Below are 15,361 nucleotides of genomic sequence, written 5' to 3'. Positions count from 1 at the left end.
GTGCATCTGTGAATTAGAATTGTATGTAGAAATGTGAGTCTTCTGAAAAGTGTCTCCATATCCCATACTGTATCTGCAGTTGGGTCTCTTTGTGCATTTCTTGCATCAATTCAGTGTGGCATTGAGGGGATTAGTCTACAGCTCTGCTGATGTGTTTCTGAAGCCCAGGTTGATTTAATAGCAGCCTTTAGCTGCAGCCTCGGCTCCCATATCTCTCATTTTTCTCTTGACAATACTCCATAGGTTCTCTGTGGAGTTCGGGTTTGATTGATGAATAATCAAGCATTCTGGATCCATACTCTTTAATGGTACTGGGATTTTTGTTATTGTTTGTCACGCAGTTGACCAATACCAGCAGATAACATGGTTCCACAAAGCATCTCTGACTGTGGAAACTTCAGTCTGCACCTGAAGCAATATGGATTCTGTGCCTCTTTGTTTTCACTTCAGTCTCTGGTACCTTGATTTTCAAATAGAATTGAAAAATTGACTTTCATCTGAAGACAGGAGTAGTCTAACACATTTGCTACCTAGCCTTAGTAAGCTTAGTTAAGCTTCTGATCTTGTCTCTAGAATCATCTAGGAAAAGGACAAGGACTTGCTTGCTTACTTATAAGTGCTCTGCAGTACAGGGTGCTTTTCATGCAGCACCCCCAGTTTTTCATCAGTTGTGAATATATTGTTACGTGAAGTTAAGCAGTGACATCAGTCAAATCCTCAAATTCCTGTAGTAAAGCCATTAGCAGTCACATCAAAAAAGTTAATCCACAGATGACTACATTTGTTTTTGTTCAGGTAATGCTGTGTATTACTGAGAAGAAAGGATGCACAGTGGCTCCGGCATCTCCAAAAGGCAAAGAAAACCTGAACAATCCACCAAAAATATCATCAATGAGGCCTCAAGCTGATTGGGAAAAGATTTAGACATCCCTTCAACTACATCCGATCCATCTTACATTGTAATTTAATGAACTCAAATTTATTACAGCAATTGTCTTTTGGGCTCATTATTTCATGTATGCAATATCCAGGATGGCACGTTCTAATTGCTACAATTGCATTTCTGCCCCCAAACCCAGTTAGATATGCTGCTAAAACCTGGAAAGACTGTTCTGTTTCTTTGGGTTTTTGACACAGACACCCAAAAGTACAAATAAACTATTACACTTTTTATGTTTTAAAAGGTTTGTTGGAAACCCTATTTTGTATAATTACCTATTAAGTAGCAACTAAAGATAATACATAAGTAGAAATGTACCAAGAAATCATTCAGATACTAGAATGAGCCCATTTGCCCTTCACTGGACCTGTTCAGTGGAAACACTAAATAGAGTATAACTTTATTTTCTTATTCGCTTAAAAGCATTCAATGAAACTAAGAACTCCCAACACTTTATCTCCATCATTCCATCAACCAACAGCATCCATTTATTACTATGAAGTGTATTAAAGAACCAACTTTTTCTTTTTTTCACGTGGTATTCTATTTAAGAAAGAAAAAAGTCAGAAAATGTCAAAAGGAATATCATCAGGCCAGTTTTAAAAGGACACAAGTAATCTCATCGGCCAGCGAAAGCCTGATCAGTGGATCTTCGCAAAAATAAATAGTGATTATAAGTTAAATACAAAATACTAAAATTATAATTGAATCAAGGAGGCATATTTCTTTTTTCCACTCCAATACAGCCAATAAGGCAACCCAATGTTACCTTATTGTTTTGCATAAGGTAATATTATGCAAAACATAATAAACTTCACATTAGCAGATTTGGTTCTTTTTGTTGTCATGTAGCATTTACTTGACAGAATCGTGTTTTTCCGAAAATAAACTGAAAGCTAAACTTAAACACTAGGTAAGTGATTTGAATGCGTTTACAGAAAGTAACATAAAATGTGTATAAAAGCTCAATAAAAGCAGCATTTCACTTGTGAGAGTGAAAAAGATTGGTGGCCTATTTAGAGATCTTCATAATAATATGTAATCAAGATTTGCAGCTGGTTTTATAAAAATAAATAAATAAATAAAAAAAATCAACCCTTGGATGGACGATCTATATGAAGTATCACCGTGTCTTTTTTTTTAACCAGCCAGCATACATGAGCTCTGGTTCAGACTTGATAAAATGCTAGCAAACCTCTTTGAAAAGCACCAAGATGATATTTGCCAAGATACTTCAGTGAAATTCACAATTTCTTAGTTAAGTCAGTGACCTCAAGTTAAACAGACAATGATGTAAACCTCAAAAAAATATAATCCAGCCCTAAAATTTAAGCAGAATTATATTTCTAGTCAGCATCTATTGCTTCACTTTTACTCAGACATTTCAGAATAAGCAAATCTGAATGTATTGCTGAGAAACGATATTAGATCCTAGGCCTGATACCCCTGCACAATGCTGTTTGTCAGTGCAGGCTGAATCCTTATTTACAGAGTAGTATATGATCCCTCCTCAGGAGACAGACGGAGGGATCAATCTTTGGAAGTAGATCTACGCAGGAAAATGGATGGCAAAGCGTCTTTGAAGGTTAGCAGTCTTTTATCACATCAGATTGGAGTTTAACCCTGGGCAATGTAAAAAACTGACGCTGTGTTTGCTGCTCTCGGTCGTACCGTTTTTAGTGTTGCTCTAGCATGGTGTTAGTCATTGTGGTATTCCCCATGTTATTATAAGTAGACTGAGTTTACTTATGTGTCAATCTGATACCAATTAGTGTGCGTCTGCGAGCAGGCTTACAGAATAGAGCGCTTGCATGTCATTTTGTTCTGCTTGGAAAAAAATGCAACTCCTCGTGGGTGAAAACAATGCCGCAAATGTAACTATGGCAAACTGGAAATAGAAATAGTAATCAATACTTAAAAAATTGCTCAACTGCATTTTTGGACAAGAAAGAAAAAGACAAAAAAGCTCTTGTTTGGCATTCAAACGATAGAACAAATTACCAAAGACATTTGTATTTTCAGGCTACTTGAAGACAGGGTTGTAGACTGTTGAACCAGGTAAGTCATAATGAACATGCCAATAATCACCAATCAGTCTCCATGGTCAATACCAGCTCCCAGTTTTGTTTGAGGTCTGACTCAAGATTCCAACGTTATTTTTTTCTAGTCAATTCATTGGAGCTGCTCATGTACTTTAAAAGAGGCAAACAGAATAAACATTTTTATATCTAGTACTATTTAGCAATTATGGTATACTAACAATAATGTAGAAGTTTTCTTTTTACGTCGGACAAAACTGTACCCCATAAAGTAGCATAGGAAACTGCATAAACGATCTGTGTTCTGCGGTATCTTCCACCAAAAAAGGGGGAAGCTTTACAATCTTCTTTTATTAAAAACAAATTGATCCATTTCTACCCCTCAGAGTAAAGATGTTCTTAGATATTGTATTTGCTGTTTAGGCGTGTACATACGTTGATGTTGGGTAGACAGTTTTGAAGGGTACTATGCCTGTGGCCAAATATTTTGTATAGAAGTCAAGAGAAACTGTAAAATGTTATTTTACTGACACCTTAAACAACACAGATCCTCTTCTCTTCATGATGGGCTAAAATTTGATGGATCACTTTTTCAAATTCTGACAAAAAATGCTTCTTTATGGCCAGTGATCAGAAAAACTATGTTTATATATCCAAACTTAAAAGGTCACATGAAAAGTTGATATTTATTATGGAAGTAACATTTTCGTTTTGCACCATAACTGTCATTTATTTTTTCTTTTCATAGATAAATTAATGGTTACAATTTCCAAACTACACTGTGTTCCAAATTATTATGCAAATTGGATTAAAGTGTCATAAAGATTACATTTTTTGTTGTGTTATTAAATTTATAGATGGTATTGTGTGTCAGGGCTCTTTGAATCACTATAATTAATTTCAGAGAGCTGGGTTGATTAGTTTGTCTGGTGAGCTCAATAAAAGGAAATATACTTAAGAAGGATGTTCCACATTATTAAGCAGGCCACAGCTTTCAAGCGATATGTGAAAGACAAAGAATCTCTCTGCTGACGAAAATCATCAGATAGTGTAGTGCCGTATGACAAGGTATGAAAACATTAGATATTTAACAAAAACTGAAGCGTTATCATCGTACTGTGAAGAGATTTGTGGCTGATTCAGAAAAAAGATGGGTTTGTACAGATAAAGGCATAATGATGAAGGCTTCTGTTAGACACATTAATTTGATTAAGAGAGCTGCTGTTAAAATGCCCTTTCAAAGCAACAAACTGTTATTTGAAGCTGCTGGTGCCTCTGGAACCTCAAGGTGGAGGATCCTCCAGAGGCTTGCGGTGCATGAACCTACTATTCAGCCACCCCTAACCAGAGCTCACAAGCAGAAACGGTGGCAGTGGGCCCAGCTGTACATGAAGATTAATTTTCAAACAGACTTGTTCATTGATGACTGCTGTGCAACCCTGGATGGTCCAGATGGATGCAGTAGTGGATTGGTGGTGGATGGCCACCACATCCCAACACGGCTGTGACGTCAGCTAGGAGGTGGTGGAGTCATTATTTAGCCCGAATATATGGGGAGAGAATAATTGGTCGACCCCTTCAGAGTCCCTTAAGGTGTGAAAATGACCTCAGCAAAGTATATGGACTTTCTGATTGATCACTTTCTTTTATGGTTCAAAAAGAAGAGCCGGACCTTCAGTAGCAAAATCATCTTCATGCATGACAATGAATGCTGTAAGGAATACCACTGTGTCATTGGCTGCAATGGGCAAGAAAGGGGAGAAATTCATGGTGTGGTCACCATCCTCCTCTGACCTCAACCCTATTGAGAACCTTTGGAGTTTCCTCAAGCAGAAGATCTGAGGGTGGAATGCAGTTCATATCAAGACAGCAGCTCTGGGAAGATATTCTGACATCCTGCAAAGAAATTCAAGCAGAAACTCCACAAACTCACAATTTCAATGGATGCAAGAATTGTGCAGGTGATGTCAAAAAACAGGTCCTATGTTAACATGTAACTCTGTCTGTTAAGATGTTTTGATTGAAATAGCTTTTGATTTTAGTACATGTGACCACTTAATGCTGCACATTCAAAGAATGACTTTTTGCAGTTCTTTATAATCCATAAAATGTTTAGAAAACCTGCTGTGCAAAATAATTTGGAACAGCGCATTTTGAGTTTTTTTATTTTTGAAAAAAAATACTGTTCTCATTGGGAGATTTGTTCAGTAAAATTTGATTTATACTGTAATAGTTCATGACTTGAAAATTATACTGATCATGATTTGCATTGACCATTTAGGAAAATCTGAGAAAATATCACTTGCATAATAATTTGGAACATGGTGTTTAAACTGAAGGATATTTGAGTCAAGATCAAATGCAGTCCAGACCTATTATTTAACACTGAAATAACTTTCAGTTTTGTTTGTGCCTAACAGACAGTAGAAGTATTTTGAACTTTAGACTAGAAATGCAGTCCAGACAATTGAACGTTTGTTTAGCCCAGATAAGAATCTATGAAGCTTTAGCATGGTTAGAGGCTAACCGCTAGCTAGTTGTTCACACTGAATGAAAATAATTCATATCTTGTCTGTCACTTGGTACCAGTCTTTGTCACAGACAAGGATTCACCTTAACATTTGACGCTGATAAAAACGTTTCCTTATGTCAACACACAAAGTTAACAACATACAACAAATAGATAGTACTACACTAAGTGAAACAGATTTAACTTTTTGATGAAGAATACTAGGGAGTTAAAATACTGTGCAACAATATACTGCCACATCAATCACGAAGGGAGTTTTCTTAGATTTGTGCTCAAATGAGTTGCAGGTGGCATTTAAATCACCACTTACTGCCCATACATGGAGAGTTTGCTTTCTTCTATTAGAATTTTAGCATTCCTCTCTTGATACAGATTTTTGCTTCAAATGGGTGAAAAATATCCAGAATAATGCGGTTTCCCTATGCAGTCTAAGACCTGTCTTGATTTTGATGACTGATTGCGAGTGTCGCTGTTTTCATCTGATTGCTCCCTATTCTCAATTAACTGATGAGCTCCATTGTTATTTTCTCTACGTTCTCTCATTCTGTCTCTGTCTTCCTAACACCCACCACACATACACACACACCCATGCACTTCTACCCTGTCTCCCTCTTGCCAACCCACCCCCAGCCCCTGCTTGACTGCAAGTGTGTACCCAGAATACCAATGATGCAGGCTGCAGATAGATAGGGCTGTCTGTCACATGACCCTATATGTCCTGGGGCTTTACCCCAGGATGACAGCAGGCAGACACACACACGCACGCACGCCCGCCCGCATACGCACACTGAGGTACCCCCAGCATGGCACGCTGTATCTCACCGAAGCATGGCAGTGAGGCAAACACAGACGCACATATTCAGGCAAGCTAATGGGCATGCACACACTGAATCACCGCAGGGGAGTGAGCCAGGCAGAGAGAGAGAGAGAGAAAGAGAGCACTGCCACTGTTCACACATTCTTGCTCTCCCTCTTACTGTCCTGCAGGCAAGGTAGAAAAACACTGAATATCTCCCTTTCCTCCCGCTCCATCCATTTCAAACATGCATGCACGTCTTCCTGTGGGAAGGCACCCCACCAATGTTTCTCACACAAACACATTCGTCACTGACAAACCTCCACACAGTCAATGGGTATCCTGTGGCACCAAAAATAGCAGCCTAATGGAAAAAATGTCCCCTCACTTTTCCCCCATCAAATAAGGTCTATATTTCCAGTGTGGGAGTCAAAAAGTGCCGGCCAACGTAAGACAGAATTTGTTTAGACTTGAATGAATCACACGGTAATTCAGAAAAGCCGAGGGAGAGCCGAGGAGCATGCAGACACATACACACATGCAGGAATAATGTGCCCTCTTGACAGCCTGAAGCCCTGTCTGCAAGCTCCAGGCTGGAAACTTGCAGAGAATGTTGACAAAGATAGAAAGGTTGCTGATATCTGCAGTACATCCCTGATTGCATCACTATTTCTGATTCTCTATATTTTTAGTCAGTTCACTTGATGTGTTTTTCCTTTTGTTTTGTGTGTGTGTGTCTAAGAATAGAAGTGCCTTCAAACAGAAGTAACCGGTCTCATATTAAATATATAATACAAACTAAGTTAACTGTGACTAAATTTAAATTAGACATACAACTTTAAACCTGTTGTTGCATATAGACAAGTTTAATGAGTCGGTGTTCCTAACTCCACCTTTGAGTAAAACGTGCCAGATGTTTGTGGTCCTATTTATTATGAAATTAGAATGAAAGCCAAACAAAGCATTAATAATAAAAGAATTTGTGTTGTACATAAGATTTCAATTTAAATAAAATGCTAACTTGTTGGTGAAAATCCTGCCCTTAATCAAATAGGTCCCATTCTTTTGTGCTGACAGGACAAATTTGTACCAATTGTAAATTGCCATAACGGGTCTCAGTTAGGACACCTTATCCAGGGAGAATGAGTAGTGGCAAAAAATAAGGGGAAATAAAATTTAATAGATGTTAATAAAATCAAATTTAGAAAATGGACAATTTAATATTTACTTTTGTCTTTCACAAGACAAAAATAAATGAAGAAACATAGCAGTAAATCAACAACAGCATATTTTGTAAATGCACCAACAATACAAAATAAAAGTTTTTTGCTTTTTTAATTAACTGCAAATTATTTAAGGTTAGTTTGGTTTTATACTTCTACATTTACTTTAAATTATTTTTACTTTCTCAGCAGCACTTCTGTTATTCCAAGCAAGACCAGCCAAAAGCCCAAGCTAAGGTGCGGGGAAAATCTTTGACCAAGTGTTGTAATCCATTTGATGTTGGAACAGCCCACTGGAGTGGGAGGGTTTATTTGACTCATATGGGCCATCTTTTACCTGTATGCTGCAGGGTAGGTGCTAGTTGTGGGAGTTAGGTGGTCTGGGTTAAAAAATAAAAATGAATAAATGCCCTAAGCAGAAGAAAATATTCAACAGGTAAAAACAGAATTTTGAAGGGGCAGTACAGCTATTTTAATTAAAAACTATGCTAACAATTCCACTGTCAGGCAAAAAAATAGATTTTAGATTCTGTGAAAGCCATATTACTTGAACTTGAAACATACTTAAATAAATGAAGGACAAGATCTGCATTGAAAATAAGGTGGATTCCATTCCTGAGGTACTGCAGTAGTGGTAGAGGGCGTCCACATCCTTCATGAAACAACTGACTAATTACCAAATCATAGAGTTAATAAATGTCACCAAAATTAACAAATCCTTCCTCTAAAATGTAAGATTCCTATAGCAACAGGAAAAAAAAATTGTGTGTCCTTTTCTAGTAAAAGCTTGACGCTGGCGCTCCCTGTGTTCGGTCTGTGATAAATTGGGGACAACCCCCATAAAGCAGCACTTATCTAGACATTCCAGCTGGTACACCTTGTTTCTCTTTATTCCAAGAATATAAACCTTTGCCACTGTCCCTGAAACAAATACATCGAATCTTTATAAATGTGGCAACAAATTTGGACTCTGAGATTCTGCCAGAGTTTTGCCAGCGACAGCAAGTTGCCCGCTCATTTCAATAATTATTGAGTTGGCAGTCGCTATACCAGGCTCACATGCCCACACTGAAATACAAGCTGAAAAACAATCTTCTGTGTATGTGTGCGTGTGCCGGCGTGTGTGTGTCTGTGGAAGTGCAGGTTTGCGTGTGCTCGGCATCTTCTGCAGCATCCTTTTGTTTCCCTCATACTTCTCCAACACCTGTTCTGAAATATGTATCTGTGCATTTCTGGATTCTTGTTGGGAAACTTGTTATGTTGATATCACACTGCGTGTTGCAGCAACATCAAGGTGACAGCTTGAAAAAAAGTGGGATGTTTTTTATGCAAATGAAGCTAGGAATGAAGCTGAAAGAGGGAAAGCACGGCCTGTACAGGTATGCGCCGAGCGTTTGAGGTGCTGGGGTAGTTTCTGCATGTGCCTGTGGGAATTCGAGAGCAGTTGTGTCTGTGTCTGTGTGTGTGCGTGTGGGCGTGCGTGTGTGTGTGTGTGTGTGTGTGTGTGTGTGTGTGTGTGTGTGTGTGTGTGTGTGTGTGTGTGTGTGTGTGTGTGTGTGTGTGTGTGTAAGGGGGGGGATGCACTTGTGCATATGTGAGTGGGCTCAGGTGGGTTGTGAACTCGGCAGATGGACATTTGGAGCAGCTTTGCACCCTGAAGCAAAACACACACGAGCACAAACACATTCACACTCCCACGCACGCCTGTAACATTAACCTCGTGTAACTCTAGCCAAGTGAAAGCCAGAGGAAAAAAAAAATAAAAACCTCCTCAGCACCTCAAATCACATATCGACATACTTATCCGGTATTTCAACTGTCCAAACACAGGGTAAGTCAAAACCACCATAATAATCTAACATTTCCTCTGTGTCCTGAAAAAACCTCCACAGGCTTTAGAGATGGTTCCTGGGAGCATCAAAGCATTTTCAGCTGGCCTGTCTGGAAATATGAGCATGAAATGAGTAACTGCTATACTCAGCTCTGTTAAACAAAGTAAATCAATTCGTTTCAATAAGGCCATTTTAGTTTATTTTACCCTGATTGTCTCTAAACTCTTTCATTAATCCCAAAATAGAAATTGTTTTTGCTTCATTTGGCTCTGACTGCTCTTTTTATTGGCTATGTTCCGCTCATTCATATTGAAGCTGATTGGTAAAGTATATCTTGCTCCAGACTTAAATTTTCAGAGTAATAACAGTGAGATTAATGCAAAAATGAAGGAGTTAAATTAGGCTGGAGATGAGCACCAGAAAAGTGCAATTTCTAGTTTTTACCTTTGGCTTTAGAGATGTACAAAAAAAATCATGTTGAGCTGTATCAGAAGTTTACAGCTTGAATGGCTAGTTTAGAATTCAACAATCAGATCTTTTTCCTTTTTTTATCAGTGAACACATCATACATAAGCACGACCACATTCCACTGGCAACAACACTTTAGTACAGAAGAAGATTAGGGTCTCTGGAAAAAAAAGAAAGAATTCGTATCCTTTGTTCAGGATTCTGAGAACGAAAAAAATCAAATCTAAATTATGACTGCTATGTACTGTCTCAGCTGAAGAATCCCAAAGTAAACCCCAAAAATTCACAAAAAAATAATCTTTTTTATACATATGTAATTTTATTATTAAATCTTCTACCTTGAATTGTTATAGGAGTTTAAAGTAATTTCATATCTTCCTGTAACAAAGACAAGTGATTTGATTTTACAAGACTGGTTACACCGGATAACTATAGTCTGTGTCCAAGTCTATAATGTTGTTTCAATTGATAAAAATACAAAAGTCTTCATTAATGTGAGGATTTTTTTTTTAATTTGGTTTCAGAAATTCTCTCAGACTGTTCTTCAAAGAAGAAAAAGGAAGGATTTTCATAAATTCCTGTACAAAAATAAAAGTGAAAAACTTTCATTCCTGTTTCTCAGTGATGACACGGCTGTTTGCTGCTATGAATCCTCTTTTTTTTGTTCTATATTTGCCATCTCTCATCCCGCCATGCCACTGTTTGCGAAAAGTCCCTCCCCTTCCATGCACATCTTTCCAAACCCAGCTGGGTGATGGAGGGATGAAGGGCTTGGGGGATGTAGATGGAGGCTGTTCTCTCCCCGAGGAGCCTCTTCTGCCAACCCTGTGCCACAGATCAACAGTCAGCCAGCCAGCCGTGCACTGACCTCATCCCTCTCCCTCTCACTCCCACTATTTCTGTCTCCTCCTATCTCGCTCTGCCTCTCTGCCAGAGGCCATTGCCGTCCCCATGTCTCCTTCCTACGCCAACTGCCTGCTCGCTACCAACAGTGCATGTCTGTCTGGCAACCTCTCCGCCTGCCTGTCTGCTGCTCTGTGCACCCGTCTCTCCTCTTAGGCTTTCTGTTATTCTTCCAGTCCTACTGTCTGTCGGTCTGTCTACGTCCCTGTCTCTCTGCCAGTCGCTTCCTCCGTCCAATATCCCTCCACCGGAAAGCGGCCAGCCTGTCAGCCGCTCTGCCAATCTGCCCGACTATCTGCCTGTCTATTTGTCATCTGTGTGCGTCTCTATTTGTTTGCCTGCACGTCTATCTGCTGGTTTACCTGTCTGTCCATCCATCTGTTTATTAGCTCTTCTTACTGTTCAGATTAAATTAAAATGCCAAACAACCTCTAACCCCATTCCATACAAGAAAGATTTTTATTTGAATTTCTGAAAGATAAACTGACATGCAAGATAAAAGATGTAGTAGTATGATTTATTCAATTATATGTTTTAATTCATAGAGCTTTTGAATTAAATATCTGTGCAAGGTTGAGTGGAAACATTGTTATTTTGTCTATTAGAAGGCAACTCCTGTAAAACAAAAGCAGTGTAGGATTTAACACCTTGTTATTTACATGAGTGCGCTCTGTCTTTTGCTTCCTCTCAATCTCCTCCACATGAGACTGGAAATAAAGACTGAAACTGATTCATGATTATATTAGCAACTACCGTAATGTGTTTTACATACTTTGTATTTTAGTCACAGCTTATGTTTATGTTTTATTCCTCAATACCACGGCCATAGATAGGTGTTGCAAAATAACTTTGGCTATGCATGGCATCCTTTGGATTACATTTGAAGCAAGGCTCATTGCATTTGTTCAACTATTAAATACACTAATAAAACAAAATAAAAAAAATAATGGATGTGTCCTCATGAAAGGTCTTCTTTCATTTCAAAAGAACAGTTTGTTTGTGGTTTCTCAAAACTTTTTACAAAACATAGCTCCGTAACTGTATCAGGCCTGTACGTGGCACTGCGACACCGACATGTGAAAACAAAAAGAACAGAGAACAAGTCATGGAGCATGATAATAACAATGTGTGTTTGACATGTATTAGAAGTTGAAGCTCAGATCTGGGATGAAATCAGCAATCCATTGGGATTTACTGTTTGCAACAGCCAGACCTACTGCTACGTGTCAGAGAGTAAGAGTAAGAGAGTAAGAGTAAGAACGCTGCAGGCTTTTGTTTCAGTTTCTAAAACTCTCAAAAAACACCAGAAAAGTTGGTTGAATTGTTACTCGCTGCTTTCTCACAAGAAACTAAGAACTAGAAAGGTCTGAATGTTTGCTAAACATGGCAACAATGTAAATACGCCGCTTATTTTTATGGTAAGGGTAGAGCCAGCTTGTATGTTGCATGTTAACATTTTGATCCCTTCGAAAACAAAGCATTTAGCATTAGGTCTTGAGACAGCAAGAACTTGACATCACTTTAAGCAACTGTGTATTCAGAGGCAGACTTACCATGTAGGCAAAGTCGTCTGCTATTTGGGGTTCCCAAACATTAAGCACCACCTCTCTTTGGTGGCCTCCAACATTGCCCATGTATTATTAATGTATGTTCAAAAGGAAATAACTATAGTTTAAAATGAAAACAATAACAAAAAAGTAACACAATGCACAATCATCTTCTGCGCTCTCCCCCACATCTTTCCACAAACTTAAATGTCAACAACAACAAAAAAAAGAAAACTTCCTGTACATGCAGCATTAAGCTTAAATGAGAAGCAGGATGGCACAGACACAGGAAAGATTGAATTAGATGACCATCAATGGATTTAGTTAAATTCACTTCACTTAAAATGGAACCAACTCAAACCAGTTGAAGTCCCTGCTGGCATGACAACTTCTTGAATAGTAGAAAACCAGCACTAATAAAAGAAAAGTCTTAAACACAACTTTGTACACAATTTCACACCTGACATTTTACAATGAGGCGCAAACTTCCGGAGCCTAAAGGCTTTCTTGAGTTCATCTCTTCTCATCCAGGGAATGACGCATCACAGTTTTTGAAGGTTTCTTTCTTGGCACATAATAATTCCTCATTCACTGTCTTTCTAAACAGAATGCCCGAAGCTTCCCCATCTCCCAATGCTTAGTCATCACACCAACTTCCTGTTAATCTTCCTCGTTCACAGCTCGTTCATAGCTCTTTGTGGCTTTAAGAAGATGTTAGCTGAATTAAAATGCAGACTCTCCAACCTCATTCATTCCATCCAATCCATCTCTATCCCTCTATGTCCTCTCCTATTCTTGTTTCAACAGGAGAGTGGGAGAACATTTGACTGGCTCCTCTCAAGCAAAGACTGCACTGCATGCTCGCTCGGCAGTCAAGGACAACTCTAATAGAGGTAGAACAAAAGAAAAGGGGAGAGGGGCAGAAAGAGACCCATAAAAAAACAAGCTTGCTGTGTTGGAAGTGGTTTTTGAAACATATTGCGAGATAATAATTGGATGTACATCACTTTTCCATGGTGCTGACTTCTGTCGTGAAACACTATCCACAGTTAGGAAAGAAGATTATGATCTGCCAGACATCACAATCTGCAAATTTCCTCTTGATGCAACCTGATTGGTGACTAGCATTTATATTCTTAAGACAAACTAGGGACTCCTTCCAATTTGTATTCCAATTCATCAACCAGTAGTGTGCATTTTGATTTGCTTAAAAAAATCTCATCCAAAGCAAGACCTGTGTCTACATTTTTACCACAAAGTTAAAGTGGTTCGCAGACCAGGGTTTCCTCTTTTCATCATCTTCTGAAGGGTGTGCCTGCCTGGACAGGATCTCAAAGTGCAGTCGTGGAAAAGAGAATGTTAAGATTGGGAAGCTTGTGGTCTCATGTTTGGTTTTGCAGATGATGTGGTTCTATTGATATCTGTAACTCCTGATCTTCAGTGTGCACTGGAGCAGTTTTCAGCCAAGTGCAAGGTGAGTGGAATGGGAGTCAGTCATATTTCTTAACTGGAAAATGATGGATTGCTCAAATGGATGAGTGCCTTGTCCATGAGAAATGGTAAGATGTGGAAGAAGACTGATTGGGGCGTTGTCTGCAGTAAGGCAGGCATTTCTTCTGTCTGTTCGGATCAAGAAAGAGCTGAGGCAAAGAGCAAAGCCCTCACTTTAACAATCTGTATAGTTCCAAACCTCAATTACGGCAATTTGGTATGAATCATGGCAAAAAAAATCCCAAAAATAATATTCTGAAATGAAATTCAGACTCGTACTCAGCCTTAGACACAAAGTGAGGGGCTTGGAGTGGAGCTGCGGCTTCTCTGGACCAAAAGGAGTCAGCTAAGGTGGTTCCAACATGTGACCAGGTTTTCCCTTGATATGCTTTTCCCCTGGACATGTTTCTTTTAAGGCATCTCCCAAAGCTACGAGACCCAGAATGACTACAAATCTCCTCTGCTTTATAGGACAACCTGGCAATGGCCTAAAGAGTGTGGCCCCAGTGACCCAATCACATGGGTGGGTTGAAGAGTGACATACTGTATGTTCACGCAAAAATGGGCACATCTTTAAATTATTTTCTTTTCTTTTGGGTTTACAACCATTACCCATAGCATATGGCTTTTTCTCTTTTATGTGTTATACTCACAACACAGGTTTATCAACACATTGGTGATAAATTCCACCAGTGTCTTTGAAAAGGTCTATTTTGTCATCATAAACTGTTTTCCAACATTTGTCTGTATTCAATAGAATCCCAGGAACATTTTTCTGCATTAAATGTTAAACAGCTACTTTTATGTGATGGTGCTATATTGCAGTCTCTTTGTAACCCTTCTCCTCTGTAGTACTCAAATTATACGTGACATCCCTTTAAAAAAAAAAAAAAAAAGTAGAAACAATGAAGTATACGGTGCGCTTCCTGATTTCTTTCTTCTCCGTGACACCTTGGTGTTTGTGTTTACCATCATTCCCACAGTAAGAACGGAGCTCGCTGTGAGCACATTTAAATGCTTCTGCAGCTCCACAGTTAATCCCTGTTGTGGATTGGCCCAGTTAGTAGTTTCCAGCTTCTGAAAATGAAAACTGAGGATGAGTTTGGAGGAGTGGGGGGTTGTTGGGTATATATCTCTCCATTTATAATGATAAACCCAGCCCATGTTTCTGCTGTGCTGATAGATGTTATCTATGTCAGCCTTTGTTTCCTTCTCTCTCCTCCTCTTCCTTCTTCCATTCTGTTCCCTCTGTTTCAGTCTCCTGTTCATTCCCCGTTCTTCCTCTTGTTCTCCTCCCTCTTCTTTCAATCTGGTGCCCAGATGCAGCGAAGGCAGCTGTGCTGCTCTTTAAAGTGTGCCCGCTTTACTGTTGGCATAAAAAAAATAAAAAAACAACCCCCACCCCCATAGGCATCCATCTTTCCTTCCTCTGAAATGAGATGAAAGACAGTGTGCTGTGCTTTTAGAAAGGAAAGGGTTAACCAGCGCCAAAGCTCCTCACTAATAACCACCAATTATCGAACTGTACAAGAAAAGAAAAATAAAAAATGACCCTCTCTCTGTCAGCCAAGCCTTGTTAGCCCAGAGGTAAA

General features: G+C 39.0%; 1 protein-coding gene across 7 annotated transcripts in view; it reads right to left on the bottom strand.

Moving 5' to 3' along the window:
* Nucleotides 1-15,361, bottom strand: part of myt1l (myelin transcription factor 1 like) — a 125,568-nt gene that overhangs the window by 88,747 nt on the left and 21,460 nt on the right. The window lies entirely within an intron of this gene.

This window comes from Xiphophorus maculatus, chromosome 19, assembly GCF_002775205.1.
Source record: "Xiphophorus maculatus strain JP 163 A chromosome 19, X_maculatus-5.0-male, whole genome shotgun sequence".
Lineage (NCBI taxonomy): Eukaryota > Metazoa > Chordata > Actinopteri > Cyprinodontiformes > Poeciliidae > Xiphophorus > Xiphophorus maculatus.
This window is presented reverse-complemented; position numbering and strand designations above follow the sequence as displayed.